General features: G+C 43.0%; 1 protein-coding gene and 1 pseudogene across 4 annotated transcripts in view; one reads left to right on the top strand and one right to left on the bottom strand.

The window, feature by feature from the left end:
• Positions 1-22,087, top strand: part of LOC126297807 (protein O-linked-mannose beta-1,2-N-acetylglucosaminyltransferase 1-like) — a 1,990,313-nt gene that overhangs the window by 765,080 nt on the left and 1,203,146 nt on the right. The gene's annotated exons all lie outside the window — the stretch shown is intronic.
• Positions 16,897-17,014, bottom strand: LOC126299967 (5S ribosomal RNA; annotated as a pseudogene).

Genomic DNA, 22,087 nt, shown 5'->3' with positions numbered 1-22,087 from the left:
TAGAACTTAGAACTACTTAAACCTAACTAACCTAAGGACATCACACACATCCATGCCCGAGGCAGGATTCGAACCTGCGACCGTAGCGGTCGCGCGGCTCCAGACTGATGCGCCTAGAACCGCTCGGCCACTCCGGCCGGCTAACATTCATCATACGAACGCACACGTGTTAATAAGATCTTCTAATGCAGTTAAAAAGCACCTAGCTCGATCAAAAATTAAAGTTCTTGTAGTATTTCGATACATAAGACCTACGTTCATTGACAATACATAAATGGACAGTGGAACAGAAAGATTGTTAATGCAATACGACTGGGAACAAAAAACAAAGGCACCAAAGTCAACTGTCTAGCCTTTGAGATGACATCCCCCTACTGGCCGAGACGTGGGAAGAAGCAAGAGAACATATCCTCGAACTACAAAAACAAGCTGAAAAATAGGTCCTAAAATCTCCATTGAAAAGACCGAGATAATGACAACTATAAAAAACACATGAAAACATTTCAAAGGGAGAGAACAAAAAATAGGGAGCGTCAAAGAATTCCAATATCTTGGGCAATTGATTAGCACGAGTACCCTGGAGGAAAAGGCAATGGAATCTGGAACATGTGGGGTCTTGCCAACTGGTCTCGTGTCGGGTGCCTAAAGGATATTGCGTTCTCAGAATGCTACACAACAATTCAAACAAATAACATTAGTAGTTTTATTTCAATAAAACAAATTGACAATACTTAACTTTGAAACAATGGTGTCTCAAGCAATGGGCGACATGCAGCATTAATCCGAGTCCTTTGCTATATACAGGGTGTTACAAAAAGGTACGGCCAAACTTTCAGGAAACATTCCTCACACACAAAGAAAGAAAATATGTTATGTGGACATGTGTCCCGAAACGCTTACTTTCCATGTTAGAGCTCACATTATTACTTCTCTTCGAATCACATTAATCATGGAGTGGAAACACACAGCAAAAGAACGTACCAGCGTGACTTCAAACACTTTGTTACAGGAAATGTTCAAAATGTCCTCCGTTAGTGAAGGTACATGCATCCACCCTCCATCATATGGAATCCCTGATGCGCTGATGCAGCCCTGGAGAATGGCGTAATGTGTCACAGCCGTCCACAATACGAGCACAAAGAGTCTCTACATTTGGTACCGGGTTTTGCGTAGACAAGAGCTTTCAAATGCCCCCATAAATGAAAGTCAAGAGGGTTGAGGGCAGGAGAGCGTGGAGGCCATGGAATTAGTCCGCCTCTACCAATCTATTGGTCACCGAATCTGTTGTTGAGAAGCGTACGAACACTTCGACTGAAATGTGCAGGAGCTCCATCGTGCATGAACCACATGTTGTGTCGTACTTGTAAAGGCACATGTTCTAGCAGCACAGGTAGAGTATCCCGTATGAAATCATGATAACGTGCTCCATTGAGCGTAGGTGGAAGAACATGGGGCCCAATCAAGACATCACCAACAATGCCTGCCCAAACGTTCACAGAAAATCTGTGTTAATTACGTGATTGCACAATTGCTTACGGATTCTCGTCAGCCCACACATGTTGATTGTGAAAATTTACAATTTGATCACGTTGGAATGAAGCCTCATCCGTAAAGAGAACATTTGCACTGAAATGAGGATTGACACATTGTTGGATGAACCATTCGCAGAAGTGTACCCGTGGAGGCCAATCAGCTGCTGATAATGCCTGCACACGCTGTACATGGTACGGAAACAACTGGTTCTCCTTTAGCACTCTCCATACAGTGACTTGGTCAACGTTACCTTGTACAACAGCAACTTCTCTGACGCTGACATTAGGGTTATCGTCAACTGCACGAAGAATTGCCTCATCCATTGCAGGTGTCCTCGTCGTTCTAGGTCTTCCCCAGTCGCGAGTCATAGGCTGGATTGTTCCGTGCTCCCTAAGACGCCGATCAATTGCTTCGAACGTCTTCCTGTCGGAACACTTTCGTTCTGGAAATTTGTCTCGATACAAACGTACCGCGCCACGGCTATTGCACCGTGCTAATCCATACATCAAATGGGCATCTGCCAACTCCGCATTTGTCAACAATGCACTGACTACAAAACCACGTTCGTGATGAACACTAACCTGTTGATGCTATGTATTGATGTGCTTGATGCTAGTACTGTAGAGCAATGAGTCGCATGTCAACGCAAGCACCGAAGTCAACATTACCTTCCTTCTATTGGGCCAACTGGCGGTGAATCGAGGAAGTACAGTACATACTGACGAAACTAAAATGACCTCTAACATGGAAATGAAGCGTTTCCGGACACATGTCCACATAACATCTTTTCTTTATTTGTGTGTGAGGAATGTTTCCTTTAAGTTTGGCCGTACCTTTTTGTAACACTCTGTATATAGCAAGTTTGAGACACAGTTTGTGAATCACTAATAACTGCTGTAGTAGCAATCTCTGCTACGCCGTGCTAATACTCTGCGAATACTGTCCACCCATCTCCAGCCGAGGCTGGCAGGAGCAGCGCTTTTATTCACTTCGTCTAGATGCCGCTCCTATCGTGGTGACCTTCTGGTCAGCGTGCTATTGGCCGACGTCGTCTCACCGCCTCTTTTTCTCTTGGGTTCTTCAGCTTCGTTCCGGCGCTTGTGGTTACGCCAGAACAGAACAAGTAAAATTGAATTGGCCTTCCACCTGACCAAAAACAAGTATAACAAAAAGTCCCCTCATGGAACGCAAAAATTAGATCTTACAGTACAGTAATCAATCCAGAAGCCCTGTGTGCAGCAGAAAAACAGTCCATCACCAATCGTGGCACATTTGAATGGCTGGAGATCAAAGAACGGAAGATATTAAGAATAATCAAATGCTAAGAATAATCCTTGACCCCAGATTCCACAAAACCGAACTAATCCACACTAAAAATGAAATCGTTTACCAAACTATCGAACAACTCCTAGACACAGTGAGGAAAAGAAGAACTGATTTTTATGGACATAGCCTCAGAACGAGCCCAAGTAGTTTAACAAAAAGTTTTTGAGTACTTCCGAAACAAAATAAAAACAACCAAATTGTTTTAAAAAACTAAGAAGAACGTAAGAGAACTTCATATCACAGAAAATACGCTCATAAATAAAACAGAAAAAAGAAGTACCAAATAAAAATAAAAACCAAACGAACAATTCAAACCTCTGGAGAAAAAGGAAAACAAGATCAGAGAGAATGAAACAATACTAGGCTAAGAGAAATTCACAAAACATTAAAAACAGATTGATTTAACGTGCCCCAAAATACGAAACGAAAGAACAAGAGAAACGAAACAAATATCATTTGATGAAAATTTTGTCTCGAGACGATTCTCAAATACTATGTGTGTTCTCGTTCTAAAGCCCACCCTTTGTTTTTGCTGCACAAGAGATCAAAAATCTATAAATAAATAGTGTTTCTCTGATGATGGAGAAGCAAAAGTGTAGATAAATGAAATGAGGAACCTCGGCCTGGAAACCGTCTATTGTACAGTTATTATGCAAAATGTTTGTGTACATACTGCGAGAGGTAACAAGACACCTCATGCAACCAATAAGAGGGTAGGCGAACTTGCTACAAGTTAGCTACACGTGACGGAGAGCTGGTTGCATCTAAATTACTCTGCCAAAAAGGCGCACCAGGATCTCCTTAATCCGTTCGTAAACGACACTACCTACATGGCATTGTATATACGCTGTGTAGTTTTATATGTAGTCTCCCGTACAGTATTGTTGGTCGGTAGACCATGATCTCCTTTCCCACAACACTACAGACTTAAGTCTTCACTCCATTTAGAATCCTCCCGTAATATTACGCCAAGGTATTAAACACAAAATAATAAAACCAGAGATTTATCGCACGAAATTTTTTCACGTGTTTTACGAGCGTTTCGTCTGCATTCAAGGAGAGCTGCCTTTTCCTACAGCAAGTACAGAAGTTACCAAAGCTTTTCCAGACTTCAGGAGCGATAATTACCAGTGGAAAATATTAAAATCAACGAAGCTTTGATGTTGCACTTCATTTTAGATTCAACAAAATTTTTATTTTTCTCATCGACCGTTCAGCTCCGCAAATAAGCCTCACATCCCTCGCAGTTTTACATACGAGAGGCACATCCGATTATTGTGGCCAGTGTGTGCCGAAAGAGTGCAAGAGATAATCGCTGTCAGTGACATTTGTTTACCGCCCAGATTTAGGGGACAGCAGGAAAGTTCATTGTTCCCTCGTATTATGCTTAAAACGGGCCACCTGGTTTTCACCACAGGCGCTGACAACAGCAACGTGCTGGAGGATTCACAAAGCTATTGCTTGGCTGCTATCGGCGAAGCTGTGTGCTGCTCCCGGAACACATCATTATGGAGGCACCTGGGAACTTTGGGTTTAAGAGCAATGAATATTTCATGCGCGTAGCGGCTGGCGAAAAGAAGCAGAAAACCACTGTGTTAGTGCTTCACACGCATCCTTCGTGTCATCATTTCAACTATCACACAAGATTAATGCACTTATGTTTTTTTAAAGAAAAGCACGAACAGTTATCAAAATACGGAATATCCCTTTTCATAAAGCGCAGAATCTTTGTGAGGCGTTACAGTCAGCCATTTTTTGCTGCAGCTGTCGTTTATTTATTCTGTAAGAAGCTGGTTAGTAAAAAGCGAGTCCCCCAAGCGGCGTGTGTTGTGTCCTCATCCTTGCAAGTGTTCATATGTAGATCATGAAAATCTCTGGATGTTTAATACATCGTATTTCATAAAATCAATAACACTATAGACGTATATACATATAACTGAAATGTACGGCCTGCATGCAGCTTGAATTTATGACACCTTGGTATGCCCACGTTACGTAAATAAGAAGTGTGATAACCCGTCACAGAAATATAACACATGCGGCTATGTGTGACACAATTAATGGTCGCTTGTATAAGATCCACACAACTGAATGCGAGTCTTCTTTTCCCTGAGTTCAGAGCCGCTCCAGAGCATGTCGAATGTGCTGTATTAGGTGCAATGTAACTGAATTAGCTTTAGAACTCAAGAAACAGTCGGATCATATTATGCGGCTCAGTCGTTGTAAATGATCCTTCGTGAAAGTATGGGAGATCTCTAGCAATTACAGATTGTTATAAATGTCGTCATTACCGTGTATCAATCCAGAAACAATTAGTAATAGTTGCATAACGATTATGTAGGTACTTACACTAACTTTGTAAATTTATGTAAACTGGTAACTGCTTTTAATAAATGAAAATTGCCCATCCTCGTAAAATGATAGGAAACATATCGGTAAAAATGTTCAGTATTTGGAGATGAGTACTAAATTGAGGAGGAGAATAATCTCCAGGTCACTACCGTCTGATAGTAGTGCAATCACTGGACAGCAGGAAAATGGATTAACGGATGCGAGAAAAATGTCTAATCGAAGGTATAAGAAGCTACACGGAAAATATCAGTTTCAGACTGTAGTGAGGACTGCTCCGAAACCAATTTGCAGAAAGGTTAACAGCCCGTGTCAGACAGAGACTCCAACCCGAAACGTTACAACTGCAGCAACTGGTTCCCAGTGCAACCCATCGAACATAGCTCATAGGCGTAGTCGAAGCTCGAGCCTCTCAGCACTTCTCTCTTGCTTTCACAAACGCGTTTGAGGACCTCTCTTATCTCTACAGGAGCCTAGGTCCACGAACAGCTTAATTATATACCGACCGAGGTAGCGCAGTGATTAGCACACTGCACTCGCATTCAGAACGACGACGGTTCAAATCCGCGACCGCCCATGCAGATTTATGTTTTCCGCGATTTCCCTAAATCGCTCCAGGCAAATGCCAGGATGATTCCTCTGAAAGGGCGCGGCCGATTTCCTTCCACAACCTTGAAACAAATTCGTCTCTAATGACCTCGATGTAGCTGGCCGCGGTGGTCTCGCGGTTAAGGCGCTCAGTCCGGAACCGCGCGACCGCTACGGTCGCAGGTTCGAATCCTGCCTCGGGCATGGATGTGTGTAGTGTCCTTAGGTTAGTTAGGTTTAAGTAGTTCTAAGTTCTAGGGGACTGATGACCTCAAAAAAGTCCCAAAGTGCTCAGAGCCATTTGAACCATTTGAACCTTGGTAATGTGCATGTTTCGAGTAGCCGTTCGCCTGCATGATTGTATTTCTGGACTCGAGCTTCGACCTGGTGTAAGAAGAAATGTAATTCACCGGACCAGGAGCCACGTTTCCATTGATTTTGTCTCCGCTGCTGTCATAACTGACGACGTCGTTGGGTCGGCATGGCAACACGTAGTGATCGTATTCTGCTAAGCCCCATGTTCAAACAGGCGCTGAACTGTGTGTTCCGAAACACTTGTGCTGCACCAGCATTGTACTCTGTCGCTGTATCTGCTATAGATTGCCGCCTATCCTGCTTTACAGACTGGGTAAGCTTTTACCTACCACGTTCTGGGGTGAGGTGTGGACGTCCAACACATTGCCGCCTACTCGTATCACTGTCCTTCAGCCACTATCCGACGTCTTTGCCGTTTCCGAGAGGCTCGCTTCCGAGACCCCGGGGATAAAAGTCTAATCTCTGTCAAAGTTGCTTAGCGATTGTCCTATTTTCCATCCGTATCGTGGGGCGACCAAAAAAGTTTCTGTTCGAAAGCTGTACGATCTAGAATCGGTATGGCAATCACGCAAAATTACCGTGAGCGTTGTGATAATTATCTCACCGACGCACAGGTTGAAAATACCCATGTATTCAAACACCATGTCCTGCTGCGTGAAGAAATCTGTAACTGCCTGCAGCATTGCCCTCGTCCGGTAGGATTTATCGACCCCACAAGGCGTGTTTTAAGGGACCGAAGGCGTGATTATCGCATGTGGAGAGATCAGGACTGTAGGAAGGGTTCTCAAGTGTCCCCCACTTCAGTCTTCCAGTTAAGGCTGTCACCCACATCAACTGGCGCCTTGCGTCGCATCGCGACCGGCGCGGAACTTGGCGCACCATTCCACAATGGTGGTTTTTGACACACGTTCTGCCCCACACACATTCTTCATTCTCCTGTGGATGTCTACCACTGCTTGTCCTCTGCAGCACTTTGGTCCTGTTCGAACGCATATGATAATAACTTCGACACTGTTCACGTTTCCGCATTTTCCGCACGCACTTCAGAAAGACATGAATGCCACACCAATCTCTTGTCTACATGTCCGTGCTTATATACGCTCATCGCAGTGATGCTACGCTGCATATACGTTGCAGCAACGTCGGTAGGCGGAAACAGTTTTATCACTCCTTATGCTTTCCTTACCCCGTCACCAAGCCGGGAGGATGACGTTTCAAATCCATTCTGGCCACCCTTATTTAGGTTTGCCGTGATCTTCCTTCTTTCCTTGCCGCATCACGTGACCGCAACTCCACTCCACGGCATTCAGTCTCGAAGTGGCCAGTGGTCATTTTTTTTCGCTCAACAGCGCAAGTGTACCGCTATCGAGCAAAGTCTCGCAACACCTTGCAATATTTTCGTGTGGGAGAGAGTGACGCTGTAGTTTTACGCTCTGTAGCTGGATGATAATAATGAGAAATTTCAGATCGCTGAAATTGGCTTAGGGTTTCCGTCATTCCTTCGGTAAGCTCACTGGAGTCTGTTCCTCTCTCCACCTATAATACCTACTGTGTGGGAATTTGGAAACGACATGGGCGCAAAAATAAAACAGCACTCGGATAAGAGGATCCGATAGTGGAAAAGTAGGAAACAAATGAAAAAAAATGCATTTTGGATAAAAGAGAAGAAATAATGCAAGCGATCGCCTTGACATTTTATTTTTTAAATATCTTATTTTGCCTCTGTCCTGTCCAATAGATTAGTAACTCATTTTACGTTTGTCATTGTTTATTGTGCAACATGCTGGTACCAGAGTGTCGTCACAAATTTATTCTCAATCTGTGCCTCGTATATAATGAAACGTGGCAACTGTCAGCAGTTTTCTCATGTTAACAACTACTGGGCGCTTGGGACGCTTTCTCCAGCAATCACACTTATTCTTGACTTAGAATAACTTCACGTCAGCGAACACACCGCTGCCACGAGGACGACAGCGGTCCCCATGCTGAAGCAACTTCTGAAAAACGATTTGTTAATGTTGACCACAAAGGTTTTAACGATTTCATCGCGCTTGGGACGACTTAAATTTGCGTCATTATCTGCTTGCTAAGTACTGCCATTTGGGAACCACAGTGGCGATGACAGTGACAAATGAAGACTGCCGGCGCTCGGGTAGAGACAAGAGGCGACTGCTTCGTACCTCGCGTTCCTTGTGGATTCCTCGCTGCTAATCGAAGGATGGGGGGAGGAGGGGTTGAGGGAACTGTCAGTGTGACACTTGGAGAATTAATTGCGTGCGTCTTCTTTAATACGAATTTATGCCCGCGAATATCATGTGGTATCAACTTCGCAGTTTCACAATCGTAACGGCTTGCCTCTTAGTGATGCCCTATAAACAGAAGAAAAGTAGGTCCGGAACACATCATCGCAGATTGATTTCATAAGAAAGTAAAGTTTATAAGAGTAGACTTACACTTAACATGCAAGTGGGATCACATTAATCGTGGCGGACTGGCTTTAGATAATTAATTAACTGACAGTGTGCGCTACCAGTATATTAACTAAGAAATGTGTCCGTATGCGGCGAAATTGTAGATCCTTTCTAACGTGAGTGAAACACTAGTACACTGAAAAGTTCTATGACATGAGGTACGAAGCAGTCGCCTCTTGTCTCTACCCGAGCGCCGGCAGTCTTCATTTGTCACTGTCATCACCACTGTGGTTCCCAAATGGCAGTACTTAGCAAGCAGATAATGACGCAAATTTAAGTCGTCCCAAGCGCGATGAAATCGTGTAGAATCGTGTGTGTAATCTAGTGAGCAGTCATGAAGGGTATCTAGAGACAGTTTGAAATCTCCATCCGACTTCTCTGATTTATAGGCTTAGTGGATTCTCATGATTTTGGTAAAAAACTGCTGCTTTGTGCCAGAATGGTTCTTTATGTAAAGGGAACCGTAACGACTAAATAGCTAGCCCGTATAACTAACCCCATTCCAGCCGAGTCTGTCGTTTTCAGAAGATTTCCCTCACTCGTCATGGCGACTGATCCTTTCATTCGTATATCTTATGCGCGCCCTTGTCTTTCATTCGTATATCTTAGGCGCGCCCTTGTGTGTGTGTGTGTGTGTGTGTGTGTGTGTGTGTGTGTGTGTGGACGGGGGGGTGGGGGGGGGGGGTGAGAGTGCGCGCGCGCGCGAGAGAGAGAGAGAGAGAGAGAGAGAGAGAGAGAGAGAGAAGAATTCGGAACTAAAACCTAATGACTTCCTCGTCGATGTGATTATATTGTGCCAAGCAGTGCAGCGGCAGAGTCGCGTAGCGGTTAGCGTAATTGGCTGGCGTGCTGCAAGTGACCATTTCAAAACCCACCATTAACCAGTTCGTGGAGGTTCTCGAACTTTGTTATGTTTGCAATCTCTGTATACCCTAGAATATTCAATGCTACACACCTGTCAGAGACAGAAAAGGACCTGGAAAAGCAGTTGAACGGAAGGGACATTGTCTTGAAAGGAGGATATAAAATGAACATCAACAACAGCAGAAACTAGGATAATGGAATATAGTCGAATTAAATCGGGTGACGCTGCGAGAATTAGATTAGGAAATGAGACGCTTAAAGTAGTAAATGAGTTTTGCTATTTGGGGAGGAAAATAACTGATAATGGTCGAAGTAGAGAGGATATAAAATGTAGACTGTCAATGGCAAGAAAAGCGTTTCTGAAGAAGAGAAATTTTTTTACATCGAGTATAGATTTAAGCGTCAGGAATGCGTTTCTGAAAGTATTTGTATGGAGTGTAGCCATGTATGGAAGTGAAACGTGGACGATAAATAGTTTAGACAAGAAGAGAATAGAAGCTTTCGAAATGTGGTGCTACAGAAGAATGCTGAAGATTAGATGGGTAGATCACATAACTAATGAGGAGGTATTGAATGGAATTGGGGAGAAGAGGAGTTTGTGGCACAAATTGACAAGAAGAAGGGACCGGTTGGTAAGACATATTCTGAGGCATCAAGGGATCACCAATTTAGTATTGGAGGGCAGCGTGGAGGGTAAAAATCGTAGAGGGAGACCGAGAGATGAATACACTAAACAGATTCAGAAGGGTGTAGGTTGCAGTAGGTACTGGGAGATGGAGAAGCTTGCACAGGATAGAGTAGCATGGAGAGCTGCATCAAACCAGTCTCTGGACTGAAGACCACAACAACAACAAAAACAACAACAACGCACTCCGTCCAGAAGGTGAGTTCTGTTCTGGCTGTACATCTGCAGCTACATCTATACTTCGCAAAAGCTGTGAATTACATGGTAAAGGGTACGTTTCTATGTGCCAATTATTAGAGCTTTTCCTGTTTCATTCACGAATGAAGTGTGAGAAGAATGACTGTTGAAATGCTTCTTTGTGTGCATTAATTAATCACCTTATCCTACGGATCTCTCCAGAAACGATACGTGGAGGTAGTGTGACCATAGATCCATTATTCAAACATGGTTCATGAAAGCTTATAAAAAGTGTTACGCCAAAAACCAGAAAAGGGGAATAAACTAAAGTGTTTGTTAATTTCACGCAAGGAGAGTCACAGGTGACACCTAGCAGAGGTGGTGACATAACTATGCAGCTGAGAGAATCAGCTAGCACAGTAGGTTGGTCACATACATGAGCATACACGTTGCTTCCTCAGTCGTCAGGCACGGGGTACATTTTCAGCAAAATATCCACCAAGAGATAGATATATTCGTTAGCTCATGTTACGTGCAGCAACAAACTTTACCTCGGACTCAATAATGCCTTTTATAGACTAGACAGTGTAGTTAAGAGCCTGTAACAGACTATTAAGCAAGAACAGCAGAACGAACACTGCTCACTACTACTAAAGAAGTGGGCCACACTCAGTCATGACGAATAGAGCCTCACTTCATTAGTTCCCTCCCTTCATAAGTACTTTAGTTATTTAAATTAGTTGGCCATTACGATCGATGGCGTTCCTACGGAATCACTGGATACAGTGGTTATTAAACATAGTGACATCCATGTGTTAGATGTTAAGCATTTCCCATGAACACACTGCTTGCATTTCCTGAGATGACAACATTCAAGTAACCATGAACTGCCACTCGAGGGGCATAACCGTGGCCACCACCTACCACATCGCTGATGGGGAAACTGAGGGTCTTCCAACACCACTACATCCCACGGTGCTTACCGCATGAACGACATTGTCACTACCTAGTGAGAGGGCTATTTGGTGCCCCTGTTCCTGATAATCACTGCAGGCACTTCCTGTCTCAAGAACCTAGGATCAGGAGACTTCAGGACTTCCTACAGTACAATATATTCCAATGGATCATGGAGAGTCGTAGTCTTCTGAAGCGTGATTGAGGACGCTCTATCAGTGTGGGTGCAAAGCCTCATGCTAACAGATTCCCTGCAGACTACTAGACAGCATCCCATGAGACTTCAACCAATTTCCTGGTGTAGTGGCGTTAGTGAGCGGCCAGCGGAGCCAACAACAGGAGTCAGCCAAATCCCGTCATGTCACTGGCACGAGGTGTCAGCCGAGGCTGACGAGAAGACATAGAACTGTAAAACTGAACGAATAACTGTGAACTTGTTAATCATGTTTTATTTGTGCCAGAAGACGCGCTACAGGCCCCACAACATCATCAAAAAAATTCAGATGCCTCTAAGCACTATGGGACTTAACATCTGAGGTCATCAGTCCCCTAGACTTGGAACTACTTAAACCTAATTAACCTTAGGACATCACACACATCCATGCCCGAGGTAGGATTTGAACCTGCGACCATAGCAGCAGCGTGGTTCTGGACTGAATCGCCTAGAACCGCTCGGTCACAGCGGCCGTCACATCATCATCTAGACAACAGAGAAGTGTCTTGCTTGGCACCCCTACAGTAGAATTTCTCTGTCTTCAAGTGCATGCCAGTTCAGTTTCTTCAGCATCTCTGTGGCACACTCCCATGAGATAAACAAACCTGCGATCTTTCCAGTACATTTCAAAATTCGCTGCTAATTATATGTGGTACCAGCCCCACACACTTGAGCAATATTCTAGTACGGTTTGCAAGAGTGATTTGTAAGCAAGTTCTTTTTGTAGACTGATTGAGTATCTTTGTATTCTACCAGCGAACTGAAGTCTGCCACCTGCTTTACCTATTACTGAGCCTATGCTGTCGTTCCATTTGATTTCCCTACATAGTGTTACATCCATGTAGTTTAAGAGTTGATCGATTCCATTTATGACTTATTGATACTGTAGTCACAGGATATTATAGGTTTTTTTTTTTTGCGAAATGCACAATTCCACATTTCCGAACATATAAGGCAAGTTGCCATTTTTTACACCACTTTGAAAGATTATCAAAATCCTACTGAATATTTTTGCAGCTTTTTTCAGACAGTACTTCATTACCGATAACTGCATCATCTGCGAAACGTCTGGAGTTACTATCAATAGTGTCTGGAACGTCATTAACAGAAAGTGTGCCGACACACTTCCTCAGGGCACAACCGAAGTTGCTTTTACATCTGTCGATCACTTACCATCAAATCTGTGTCCACCTTAGCAAGAAATCCCGAGTGCAATCAGAAATTTCGTTGATACTGCGTAAGATCGTACTTTTGACAATAACCATGGGAATGGTACTGAGTCAAATGGTTTCCGTAAATCGCAAAATACTGCATCTACGTGAGTGCCTCGATCCAAGGCTTTCTTTACGCCATATGAGAAAAGTGCGAGTTGGGTTTCAGCTGATCGATGTGTCCTGAATCAGTGCTGGTTGGCAATGAGTGGGTCATTCTGTTCAAGAAATATCATTACGTTTGAGCTCAGAATATATTCTAAGACACTACAGCAAATGGATGTCAAGGATATGGCACGGTAGTTTTGTGTATAACATCTGCTACCCTTCTTGTTACGGGTGTGACTGTACCATCTTTCAACTTCTCGGCACGGTTTTTTGTTTGAGGAATCTACAACGCATTGTAGTTAAAGAGGGGCTAATTCAGCAGCAAATTCAGTATATATCTGACAGGGATTCCATATGGGCCTGGAGCTTAGTTCAGTTTTAACGATTTCAGCTGATTTCCAACTCCACTAACACTTATACTTACTTCATTCATCAGTTCAGTGGTACGAGGATTAAATTGTATCACTGACAGTTTACATAACAAACTTAATACACTCCATGGAAACACCTTTCTTCGTTGAGCATCGGATTAATGGGACCTAGCCATATTTAAAGGTCACGTTAAATGGCGGTAATGTAGAGTTTGACATTTATAGATAAGAGTCCACTACCAATTTAGCCCTGAATGTAACATCGAACCACCCTTTTAAATATAAAACTGGTGTCTTCAGATCTTTCCTAAGCAGATTAAATACTGTTCCCCTCGGGCCAGAGGCATATGATAGGGACTTCTGTATACATAAGTATATTGCCGCCCGTCGTGGGTATCCAGGGTCTAGGGTTGAGACATTGAGTAAAAAGAAATACTAGTGAAGTGTGGGTGAGGACGGAAGGGAATCACTGCAAATAGATTCCATACTATGGATACGTATCTGAGACGATTGGAAAGGTTGTCAGCCAACAGAGTTCAAGCATTTTTCATACCAAAAATGTGGAAAGTAGATTAAGGAACCGTGAAGTTTTCAAAAAGGAATCTTTGTCCTATCCTGGTGTGTATCGTGCTGAGTGCGATAAAAGTCAGATGTGTCAGCTTTGACAACGCATTTGATTGACAGCCAACATCAGCTACATTAGTTTTGCGATAACTTAACTGTCTTACACACTACAGAGAATGGTCGGATACTCGGTGTCCTGGGAGAAACTGGAATTTTAAGTCACCAGTTCCTTCCTCTTCACACTATTAACGCACGCGCTGTCCTGTTTCATAGAAACGTTTTAGTTAATTATGATATTATTCAGGCAAGTTAAGGTGGACAATTTCCCATAATGATTGTCTATAGGATTCGTAGGTCCCTAACGATGTACATAGCGAACATTAATAAAACCGAAAAACTGCATGGACAGAGTGCTGACTGAAAATGGAAGGAAATGGTCCCATGATCATGTGTCCGGAAATGCATCGTTGCCACTATAGATAGCGCTGACGAATGACAGTTCCTCTGACCGCGTGTCTTGTGTTCCTTGTGTGTTGCAGGCTGCATGATCGACGTAGCGTACTGTAAGCAGCAGAATGGCCCGGTATTCATGTTGGGAACAAGCCGAGATGGTGTGTACGGCCAAGCGGATCTAAACTGTCGAGAGGCAGCACGGCCACATCAAAACAAGTACCCTCAGAGAGACGAACCACATCACAGAATATTTCAAGCCGTTTTTGGGCGTTTGTGTGATCATGGGCCCTTTCAGACAGACGAACGTACAAGAAGGTGGCGGCCTGTGGGTACATTAGATTTGGAGGACCAGGTTCTACAGGAGATTGAGACAAATGCTGGCACAAGTTCCAAGAAAGTGACCTGCCAACATAGCGTATACCAAAGTACAAATATGTGTACCTTGCATGGCAGTCGCTACTAGCCCTATCACCTACAATCACATGGAGACAACGTTGCACATTTGTCGTGACGTAGATATGATTCAGCTCTGTACTGTGTTCCGCGGCGATTTGTTGTCATTGCACACACACCTACCATTTCCGGACACATGTTCACTTCTCCATTTCCAGTCACGAATCCGTACCTACCGTTGGTCGGTTTTATTAAAGTACATCGAATGTGCGACTCGATGTCGACCACACGACGCTGGTGGCGCGAATTACGGTAAATGTTTAGTGTGTTGCTAGGGAATATAGTTAATCAGTTTCGGTTGTAAATAGCAATGAGTGAAACCGTTGCAGTTTCGACTGCTGATGTTATGGCAAAGCGAAAACTAATTATTCCGTTGTGTGGTGTGGAAAGTCGTTTCAAATTTTGTTGGGGCTTCGAATTGCTTCCAAATAAGATAGAAGGGATTGCGTAGAATTTCATGGACTCGACTCAGTGAAGCTTCGCCAGATAGGTGCGGATGTTGATTTTCCTTTTCAGCTGTACTGCGTCCAGTGTCACAAGAGAACAGAGAGGGGCATCCAAGATATAGGGAAGAACTTTGCCTATTCCAATACCCATATTTCCACGAACTGCGGGTGCGTGGAAAAACTGATCTTCCTGATACTATCTCGATATTTTTGGCTGACATAGCAAGAGTGCACCTAGTTTATGGGAAAAAAAAGGACTGCTGCCGGTGGCTTATACAACACGTGGAACAGTGCATGAAGAAAACGTGGCTGGCAACTACAGTAAGGAAAGTTAATACTTTCATTTCTAGCTAATTGTACCTTAGTAAACGTTCGTCTTTTGTCGTTGCTCTAGTGAACACTGTATTCATTATCCATAACTTGCGCCACCAGAGTCCTGTGGTCGAAGTACGCAGAATCGCGCGTTTAAGGGGCCCGCGCGTTCGATACGAAATCGTTCTTGGAGATTATCTTAAAGTGTCTATGTAACATAATATTTTTCCTGATTTTAGATGTACGGGTTGTCTTCCCTCCACTGTTGTGATGGTTCCGTCTCCTTCCTGCTCCCACTTCCCGTTTTCCGGTTTAAACAGTTTACCAATCGCATACCTGATTCATACAGCGCCTCCTCTATGCGTCGCTTGTGCCCTCAGTGTTCACGGCTTGCTAGCATTGTTTAGAATTCCTGTTCCCGGTCGGGGCGGCGCGGAGGAACGGTTTTTATGGAATTTATGTAAGTAATTGCACACAATAAGTGTTTTCCTTCCCATGTGTATTGCATCTTACATGTTATACGCTTCTGGTGACGTTCGGTTTCCGGTCATGATGTATTTTCCTTTTTTTTTTTTTTTTTTGTAGCTCTTTTTACTCTTTTGACACGTAACTTATGTTCCATGAGAACCATGGAGTAAGGACGACCTCAGAGGCTTAAGGGATTTTATTTGTAAGTAATGTCCTGTTCATCCATCTATTTTATTTTAGAAATTTTAGCTATGTTGTTTCATATCTGACTGTTTTTCTTAACCTGAGGGCCACGTCCTATTGTCTTGGAAGATAATATTTTCATTGTTACTGTTTACACCAGGTGATGGAACTTTAAGTGCTCCAAAACCTATCGCCTGTGCAATAAAAGATTCTTGATTCAGCGACTATTATGCGGTTTCCTCATTTTACAAAATATATCAAACAGTTGTAAACATAAAAAATAACACCAAAGACCCCGTTTTATTGGCAGGACACGAAGAAAATGTAAAAGATCTGCTAAAGGGACTGACTACACTACGCTTGTCCGTCCTCTTTTAGAATACTGCTGCCCGGTGTGGGATCCTTATCAGATAGGATTGACGGAGTACATCGTGAAAGTTCAAAGAAGGGCTGCACGTTTTGTATTATCGCCAAATAGGGGAGAGAGTGTCACTGAAATAAAACAGGATTTGGGGTGGACATCATTAAAAGAAAGACGTGTTTCGTTGCGTCGGAATCGTCTCACGAAATTTTAATCACGGATTTTCTCCTCCGAATACGAAAATATTTTGTTGACACCGACCTATAGGGAGAAACCATTACCGTAATAAAACTCTCTCCGTGCGAAGAGGCCTTGGGAGGCCCAACGCTACCGAACGGCCTCCGTGTCATTCTCAGCCCACAGGCGTCATATGGTGGATATGGAGGGGCATGTGGTCAGTACACCGTATGTCAGTTTACGAGACCGGAGCCGCTATTTCTCAATCAAGTAGCTCCTCAGTTTGCCTCACAAGGACTGAGTGCATCCCGCTTGCCAACAGCGCTCGGCAGACCGGATGGTGACCCATCCAAGTACTAGCCCAGCCCGACAGCGCTTAACTTCGGTGATCTGACGGGAAGCGGTGTTACTACTGCGGCAAGGCCGTTGGCATCACCGTAATAGAATAAGGGAAATCAGTGCTCGCATGGAAAGGTATAGGTGTTCGCTATTTCCTCGCTGAACCAAATTGGAATAATAGATAATTATTGTGAAGGTGGTTCGATGAACCTTCTGCCAGGCACTTAAATGTGATTTGCAGAGTATCCATATAGATGTAGATCATCGGTCATTAGTGCACGAGCAACCCTGCCCATGGCCATGGAACAAGATGTAGACTGAACTACATTTAACAAGAAATAAGAAACATAAAACTGAAAACAGCGTTTTTCTACCAAGGAAAATATTGTACAGTAAATTGCCGAAGGAGATTAAAGAAATTTCTAAAACAAAATTATTTAAAAAGCAGTTAAAAGTACATGTTGATCCATACATTCTATACATTGAAGAACGACTTAGCTACCACAGAGCAGGCGTTTGGTAAGAAATCCAACGCATGTAAATAATAATAACGATAATAAAACATCTAAATATCCTCATAACACTTTCACACTATACTTTTTCCTTCTTTTTTCCTTTTCTGGTAAAACTTACAAAGCTTTGCAGTGTATCATACTAAAACCTTATCCTCTTCCTGAGCTCAACATCCCACTCGTTATAGAGTGATCCTAACTCAGATTCTTTCCGGTCTGCAAACGTGAAGTTGCGGTGCACAAAATGGTCCTTAGATTAGCTGACAGTTTACGTAGTGTTATGAAACAATGTGTGTATAGTGTGTGCAGTAGCTGTGAGTGATAAATGAACGAACACTATAGAATTATCCTCTTATCGTTATTAAATAACGTATTTGTGAAACGGTACTGTACACGAAGGGTAAACCAAATGAGGTAGCATTGTTTCAAACTGAGTAGTCTTGTGTTGGGGAGGATGGAGTGTCCAGTATTCCTCCAGCCATCCTGATTTAGGTTTTCCGTGATTTCCCTAAATTATTTCAGGCAAATGCCAGGAAGGTTCCTACTACAAGGCCACGGCACTCTGACTACAAGTCCGGTCCACGTCATCCTAGACCTGCAAGTCTGTAAATGTCTGTGTGCGAGAATTACTTTATTTTTGTTGTTCGTAAAGTTTAATACCGAGATGTGTTCTATATCCTCAATAAAGAGATCTATAGATGAATAGAACTACCACTACTACTGCTACTACTATTACTAATGTTTTTTCTCGGAAGAGCTACCCACATTATGCCATGTATTCTGTTGGATGTTATTAATTCCTATCGTTCCACGTGAACCACAGAGCTTTGCTTTCGTCAACTTAATGGGCTCCTCAGTAGTCCCATGAGATTCTAGAGAAACACTGTTGACACACATAAGGCACCGTTCTTGTTGGTAAGCCTGATACAGTTATTATACCACAGGTGACGCAGAGGTTTCTTTCAACGGTTTGTTGGTTTCAACTGCCATTTACTCAAATAGCACGTAGCAAACGTTCAAGCGAAGGTCTGCAAACATGGTTCGTATCTCCTTGTCAGTTACGCTGTTAAGTAAGACCCATGCTGTCCGATGTCATGCCTAACAGCAACTTCTGCAGAGTACTCAGACCTTACTAGAGGACTGGAGCCAATGACCGGCCTCCATATCAGGAACCCCGGGTTCAGCGAGTTTACAGTCTAGACTGAGAGGTCCTCAAGTGTTCCCCATCTGGACGCCACTGCGGAGATGTAGCTTACTGAACGACTCGTATACGGTATGCTGCGAGCGTTGCCCACCGTCAATAGGAGTAGTTAAAGTGCGTCACAGATCAGTTTAAGTATTATGCCGTTAAGAGAGAAGGATGACGTGTAGCTTTCTTTCATTCAGCAGAATGGTATAAAAATTTCGTTAATCACAGTGCCCTATTGTGTTAAAGTGTTCCCGTCGCGACGTCTAGTATCGAAGGCTAAAGAACTTATTACCCAGTATGCGCGTGAAAGTTTCGCAGCTTTTTGTTGCTCTGCTGTCAGGCGCAGTAGGTTGTTAAACAGGGCCGGTCGCAAATGTCCCTGAAATATAACCTAGAAACTCGAGGATGATAAAAGGTTCCTTTACAGCCCGTGAAACGTGTAGCTTGCTGTTACTGCAGTAGTCGTATCCTGCTCTCTAAAGCCGTAGGAACCATTCATACCTGTCTACCTTCTGCTTCGAAGTGTAGCGTTGTAAATACTTAACTACTGGTGATAAAAAGAAGCACGTTTTTGTAGTACAAAATGCTCAGCCAAATAATATTCCACGTCACGAGTTAAGTTTCGCATAAAAGCTGGCTCTCCGAACCGCAACAGATTAATTCGGATAGTATTTAGCAGTGGTCACAAACTGAAATATTGTTCTGCATTGCACTTGGACGGAGAGATTGTCTACGAACTTCACATCCAAGAGGTCTGTACCTTACTGTTACATCTTTAACTGCCACCTAGACGTTCCATAAACGATTTACCATGGTGTCATTCTGAAATCATGTAGAGAACAACACTAAAAATGTGTGTTCATACACGTGAATATTTAGCTTAACCTGGTGATAGTGAAGCAAAAAACGGAAGGCGGATTAAGATACTTTTGCCCCATCGGCGAAGAGGTTGTAGGACCGGTCGAGCAAGTCTGGTTCTTATCTGGAAGATGATGTTGAAGATTTAGTGTCTCAGAAAGTAGTTTCTGTGGCTTTCATACTTTCAGCCCTCTGGAAGACTTCGGTGTTAGTACCCCCCTGTGCAAGCACACGGGTCGCTGTCGCTACGCCAACCGCTCACACAGTTTTCCGTCGTAAACTTGTGACCATGAATATTCTTCCTCAACTTTCCGGAAATGTGAAAACATTTGGAGACAGTTCATTTCTGTATAGCGGATATTGAACTATTTACAAATAAAAACTTGAGGTGAAATATGTGAGCTTTGTTTTCATGGAGACGTATAACGTCGCCCACTCCGCTATAATCGGTTTCGCCCGTAACACTAGTTCAGTACCTAGATCTGTTGGACGATGGCTTTAAATTTTTTGAAAAAAGGAAAAGTAGGCATCATTGTCTCAGAAAACTAATACAATTCTATTAAAAATACACACGAGATGGCCCGTACTGTCTCGTATCCCTGAAAGATATACTTTACGCGAACGACTTTCCAGACAGTAATTATTCACTCACAGTTTTAGGTTACTATCCCACTGATCCATTTTCGTTCAGCCGCCACTAATTATTTCATACACCTAAAGGTTATGGTATGCACGCTACACTAGCGTTGCTAGGAAACTGTCTTAACCAGTTCATTGAAATACAGCTGCGAATCAGATTATGGAAAATATTACTACCTAAACATGCAATACAAAAGTAAGAAGAAAGACTAGGATTTAACGTACCTTCGCCGGCAAGGTCGTTTAGAGGCAGCAGGTAAAATGATGAACAAGATCAGCTGTGTCGTTTCGCAGAATCAGCTTCAGTAAAGCAGCTTTAAAAAACAAAAAACAAAAAAATCAAACAGAATGAAACGCTTGTCTCTCTCTTTACAACCATTATCAACTCGAATTTACTTTCCCCAGAAAGGCAAGTCTCCACACAACGCACCCAAATCGTGATGCAGTGAGTTTAGCTGCTACAAACATTTTTGTATGACAAGATTTTTTGTTAGTCTACAAATATACGGTGTCTTAATATTGTTGTGTTTTCGAAGCGGAGATAGACATAGTACAATCGTTTTATACACTTCCCGTTTTTCCAACTCGCTTTTGGAAATGGGACCAACGTTATGAACTTGTTAAGGACTGAGAATTATGCAAGGCATTTCATCTAACAGTTATACTCTCATACGAAACATCCCAGCAGAATCTTGATTTTATGCTGAATTAGTTCCTAGATGGTTCACTGGCTGGGTAAGTCTTTTCGAAGGCCTGGTAAGTCATTGCAAAGGCTGGATAACAAAAGGACATACTACCTCCAATCGGACCGTGTCTAGTAAAGCACTGTGGAGTTGAAAGCAACATTCGGGTTGATTTCAGCTTCACGTTTTATGGTTCGCTGTTGGTAACGTAATTCATTACTGAGCTGTATGGCTCTTTAGTGAAAATTAAATAATTCATATTAATTATATTATCTGAATTGCAGCGACTGGTATAAATGGAGATGAAGAAATGAAATGAACTGATTTCTCTGAAATCTTTAGGACTGCTGTATCTGAAAAATAATGAATATGTGGTGACAAATGAAAATGTATGCCACATTGGGTTCGAATCTTGGCTTCTGTCTATCGCGAGGAACCGCTTCAACTGTTAGAGGTTTCCGAGCGCGCCTCCAGTCTGCTTCAACTTTCAACTTCACTGTTTTCTTCCATTTCCTGTCCCAGTGGTATTAATATCAGTTACATCGTGTTTTGAACCTCTGATTGCAGAAGTGTATTAGCACCAGTCACTGGTTTTAATTTTAGAAAGAAATTTTTAAGAAGGCACAGCATCATATTGTAATGAATCGTGAACCGATGGGAAACGTTAAGAGAAGGGAATCGAAGCGTGCTATAGAAAGAAATAGAAATTAGGTGCACTGATAAGGTAAGGAATGAGGAAGTTCTCCACACAATGGGAGAACACAGGAATGCATGGAAAACACTGACAAGAAGGCAGGACTGATTGATAGGGTATGTGTTCAGACATTGTTGTTGTTGTTGTTGTTGTTGTCTTCAGTCCTGAGACTGGTTTGATGCAGCTCTCCATGCTACTCTATCCTGCGCAAGCTGCTTCATCTCCCAGTACCTACTGCAACCTACATCCTTCTGAATCTGCTTAGTGTACTCATCTCTCGGTCTCCCTCTACGATTTTTACCCTCCACGCTGCCCTCCAATGCTAAATTTGTGATCCCTTGATGCCTCAAAACATGTCCTACCAACCGATCCCTTCTTCTAGTCAAGTTGTGCCACAAACTTCTCTTCTCCCCAATCCTATTCAGTACCTCCTCATTAGATACGTGATCTATCCACCTTATCTTCAGTATTCTTCTGTAGCACCACATTTCGAAAGCTTCTATTCTCTTCTTGTCCAAACTAGTTATCGTCCATGTTTCACTTCCATACATGGCTACACTCCAAACAAATACTTTCAGAAACGACTTCCT

Source organism: Schistocerca gregaria, chromosome X (assembly GCF_023897955.1).
Source record: "Schistocerca gregaria isolate iqSchGreg1 chromosome X, iqSchGreg1.2, whole genome shotgun sequence".
Classification (NCBI taxonomy): domain Eukaryota; kingdom Metazoa; phylum Arthropoda; class Insecta; order Orthoptera; family Acrididae; genus Schistocerca; species Schistocerca gregaria.
Note: the sequence above shows the minus strand (reverse complement) of the source record. Positions and strands in the feature narration are given on the sequence as shown.